The sequence below is a fragment of the Carlito syrichta genome, unplaced genomic scaffold, assembly GCF_000164805.1.
Source record: "Carlito syrichta isolate Samal-C Ts95f unplaced genomic scaffold, Tarsius_syrichta-2.0.1 Scaffold308102, whole genome shotgun sequence".
NCBI classification, from domain to species: domain Eukaryota; kingdom Metazoa; phylum Chordata; class Mammalia; order Primates; family Tarsiidae; genus Carlito; species Carlito syrichta.
The window spans coordinates 226,734-231,948 of NW_007252198.1; positions in this window are offsets into that span (position 1 = coordinate 226,734).

The following is a 5,215-nucleotide window of genomic DNA, read 5'->3' on the forward strand; positions in this document are numbered from 1 at the left end:
CCTCCCGAGGGGGCGGGGCCAGCAGCGCGGGCTGGTGCCTGGGACCCTGCGCCCCCCCGCGCTACTTAATCCCAGGTGCCTGACTGGACCTGGCCTGAACTTTTCCGCCGCGGGTATCTCCTCCCGCTGCTGCCCAGAGAGCGAACTGCTGGGCTTCAGCCAGGTGCGGGGTTCCGAGGAAGCCGCAGCAGGTACCTCTTTCTAAGAGCCTCAGAGGGGTGCTCTCGGGGTCCGCTGCCCTGCTCCCTTCCCAGAGTTGTTAGACTCAGCGACATTATTTTTTAGCCACTAACTAATGAAACTTAGTGTAGAGACCCAAAAAGCCGGGGATCGTTATTCTAAAAACGGAAAAGAAGATACGTGGAACAGAAAGGTTTGGGGACAATGATATTAATCTAGTAATTGATAACACAGAAACAAAATAATGAGAGAGAGGCCGAGGAGAAAGAGCAAGAAATCTCTCTAAGAGCGGGAGAGTGACCAGCTGCGAAAACGCCAAATGTTCACTGGGATGTAGGTAGGGGAAGATCAAGGGTAGTTATCAAACACATGTATCTAATTTATGGAAGTTTTCACCAAAGTCAAAGTCAACATCCAGCCTGCACACAGAAGCTAGAAATGTAGATGTTTAGAAGTTTATTCTAAATAGTTAAGTTTGAACCGTTCTATTACTACCATTGTTTGCCACAATAAAACAAGAATTGCTTTTTTTTAGACTATGTATACGTATACGATTATCATACAAAAGATCTTTGAGTACCTACCCTGTGCCAGACAACCATGCTAAGCGCTGACCATACAAGCAGTAAGCACAACACCAAAATAGTTATGGGAAGAAATATGAGTAAAATTGCATAGTGCTTCATCTGTTAAATAATATATTAGCTATTAAAGTCAGAAGTGCTGGGGGCAGGGAAACGAGGAGACAAAGCAAAAAATCTCAGAACTCTACCCAATACCCTCTCATCTCACCAGCAACCCTGCTGTTTCTTACCTCTTGGAAACCATAGGCAAATCTGCTTTTTAATTTTTTACAAAGGCTTTTAAGCGGAATCATTGAATCAAGTTTCATTCAATTAATATTGGCTTAGTATGTTGAGCGTTTAACACAATCAAAGAGAAGCCTGAGACTTTATTATGAGAAAAGTCCACGCCACTGGTTCTTATCTTCAGATGACATACTATCAGGTGAAGGTCCTTGCTCAGGGACTTTAAGTACCAATCTTTGTGACAATATACTGCATTTCTCTGGAACTGCCAGCACATTGTATCTATTTGTTTTAGATACGGTTCTGTGCCTTCCTGCTCAGAAACACTGTCTTCTCAGTTGTTCATATACATCTCCAGCTTCTTTGTAAAGGGTGGATGTTCTGCTTTTGACATGCTTGGTGAAAAGTTCCATAAATTAGATAAATGTGTATGATAATTACCTTTAATCTTCCCTACCTGTGCTCCAGCTTGCTAGCTCAGCACCTAACCACCTGTATCTCCCATCACCTTTCCAAGTTTCCATCTCTGTGACTTTTTTTTTTTTTTGGTTATTACTAAAACCCGGAGAAGTGGAATAATACTACTGAAAGTCCTAAGTAAAGAATCTATTGAAGGATTTTTCCGCATGCTCAGTGGCAGATGCGGGTAGCAGTATCCCTGCAACACAAAGAAAGAAAGACGACAGACACAATGAGAACAAAGAGCTGCTGGGTCCCCCACTAGCGAAAGAAATTAGGAATAGGCATCTAATACTGAAGACAACAAGAATTAAGATAGTAAGAAAAGCCTCATTGTACTGCAAAATTTATACACTCTAAAGAAGGAGAGAAGTAAGCAGCCCTCTCCCCCATTTACCCAATATGGTCTGTAGAATACATTCAACAACCAGTAGTCAAGCTTTAGAACTGTGTTTGCTAAGTACCAATCATTATAAAAATCTTTGTTCTTTAAAAAGAAAGCACATATTGAAATATAGACACAGAAAAGAGGTAAGATGTTCTGTTTTACATTTCTGTATTATTCTTCTGAAAAGACAAGTTTACCCTCTTCCTGCCTTAAAAGCGTGAAATTATTCTTGTCCAGAAAAATTTTGTTATGTTTTTGCTTTCTATTAAAGCCTCCTTTTTTCCCTTTTGTGAATTGCACATGTACACACACCAGAGACACTCAGAATGCACACTGATTTTAAGTTGGTATCCCCAGGATGCCAGTCTCTTTAACACATAATTAAAGAGGCTGATGGTGTCAAGGCTTTAATTAAGCAGTCTTGATTTTTTATTTTGATGCAAATTTGTAAGCTTTGTGATTTGAAAGAAATTGCATGCATAGTTGCTCAAATTTAAATTATTTGAAATGAAATACATAAGTGGTTTCAGAGGTTTACACAGCAGATATGAAAAATGAACGTGCATGTCTCATTAAAAACTTCATGCTTTAATGATACATTTGAAACACCATAAAGTAAAGAGAAATATCCACATACCACACATTCAAAACTGGTTAAAGAAATGCATATTCTCCCTAATTATTACACTTCAAAACTACCATCATTCTTGTGAATTTTTAAAAGAGAAAATGAACTTATTTTGTGTTTTTCACATATATTGCTAATAGTACCTATGAACTTCAAACAGATTCAGTAACAGAATTGGAAAAACATCATAGTTTCTTCCTGGATATATAAAAACAATTCTCCAAAACAAAAATCTAGAAACAGCCTATTATCACCCCAGTTTTGCAGATGTGCTAAGGTTAGGTTACTCATCCAAATTCAGTCATGAAAATAATGGTTCTTAGTTGTTGCTAGCGACCCAACCACTCCTCTCCTTTGCTTTAGAGTAAAAAATCCTCCTAGATCAAGGGCCATGTGTTTTAAATGTAGATTTTCAATCAGTGCAGCTGACAGACCCTAATATGAGGACTACATTAATTCAAGTTCATAGATCCAATTACTGCAAGAAAAGAAAATCACCCAATGTGTTAAACTAAGATCAAGTATTCCCAACTGTGTTTTCAAGTTGATTTGAACTACAGTGTTTGAGTGATTCTTATGCCACTTAATGGAGATGTTTGTTTATACATACAGAATAGACTTAAATACTGCAGATCACACTGCCCATGTGCAAAGCCTAGCATGGTGTCTAGCACATAGCAAAGAAAAATTGAAAATTTTTTAAAGAATAGATGAATAAACAAATAATAAATTCCCAGTTTTAGCTGGAATTTAAACAAAAACCTAGTTAGTTATTTCCATAAGCCTCATTTATCATATGATAACAACATAAAAAGATTAGAAGGCTTTTGGCAAATCCCATAATAATCGATTCTTTCCCATACGACACAATTAAAGGCTAGAAAAATACTTGCTGTATCTAAAGTGTTATGTTTTGAAGTAAGGAGATCATGCAGAGAGAAAACCAAATCAAGAAATGAGAATTTATAAAAACAATCCCAGGCCGGGTGTGGTGGCTCACACCCTGCACTTTGGGAGGCAGAGGTGAAAGGATTGCCTGAACCCAGGGGTTTGAGCCTAGGGGTTTGAGACCAGCATGGGCAGCCTGGTGAGACTTGTCTCTACAATAAATCAAAAAAATTACCCAGTTCCAGTAACTTGGAAGGCTGAGATAGAAGAATTGCCAGAGCCCAACATGTGGAGACTGCATTGGCTGTGACCCTGCCACTGTACTCCAGTCTGGGCAACAAAGTGAGACTCTGATTCAAAAACAAACAAACAAATAATCCCCGTGTGGATTGCCCCATTCTCACCCCGCCCAACTCCACAACTTGTATTTATGTCAAAAACTTACATAATTACACTTTATGAAGGTCATGTATAGTAGGAGTTATAATAACAATAATAGTAATGATAATCATTCTCTTTGGCAAGCTATACTTGAAAGAGCCCTTTTTAATAAACACTCATTACATGTCTATTATGTTCAAGTCACAGTGCTAAATGATTTTTAAAAAGTGACTAAGACAGCATCTCCACCATCTAATTGGTGAAAGAAGCACGTAAACAACTAACTATAACACAAGACTTTATATGATAGCTATCATAATGAAAACACAGGTAACAGCATAAGGAGTGTTCTAGAAGAAGCAATTTTGCCTAAAAGTTTTGGGAAGACTTCACGTAGAAAGGGTACATTATTTCAGCAAGGCATGATGGCACGTTCCTCTAGTCCCAGTTACTTGGGAAGCTGAGGTGGGAAGACTACTTGAGCCCAGGAGTTCAGGCCAGCCTGGGTAACATAGGGAGACGACATCTTTTTTTAAAAAGAAGGAAGTTTACATTATCTCAATTGGTTCTTCTCATCAAGTTGTGAGGCATCAGGACAAGTATTGTGATATTTATTTATCAGTTCTCATGGGATAAGAACTAGGATATAGTGCCCAACTCTATTTTTTTCTTTTTTAGAATTGAGATCTCACTCTGTCACCCAGACTGGAGTGCCAATCCTGGCTCACCATAGCCTCGACCTCCTGAGCTCAGGCAACCTTCTGCCTCAGGCCCTGCCCTGCCCGGTAGCTTGGGCTACAGGCACATGCCACCACATCCAGCTAATTCTTTTATTTTTTGTAGAAATGAGGTCTCACTATGTTATCCAGGTTGGTCTCAAACTCCTGGGCTTGAGCTATCCTCCCACCTCGGCCTCCCAAAGTACTGGGTTTAGAGGCATGAGCCACTGTGCCCAGCCTCCAACTCTTACTTAATATCCTTTCCTCTGTGATCAGTTTGTTTTGTCTACCGCTGTCATTAGAAAGAAACTTTCTGCAATTTATCTTAGAAGCTATTAGTGCTTACTGAATGCCAGAAATTTCTCTAAGAACTTTACAATTGTTAACTTGCTTGATCGTCAAACAATCCTTTGAGGTGATTATTCCTATTTTATGAATGAGGAAACTGAGGCACTGAGAGGTCAAAAAAGTTGCCTAGCCAGTAAGTGGCAGGGCCAAGATTCAAAGCTAAGTAGTCTGATTTCAGAGTACAAACTCCAGTTGACATCTCCCTTCTCAGATCCTAAGTAGCACCTAGTAGACCACCCTGCTCTAGTCTTCATGGCTTATAAATAAAAACTATTGACTGAAGCAAAATCAGTAGATGGAATGCTTTGAACAAAGTCTGATTCATTAACAAGCAAATATTACTGGAACTTTAAAGGTCACTAAGCACAGATTAGAAAACATTAAGCTTCCAAGAGCAACAAAGTTGCCAATGCTG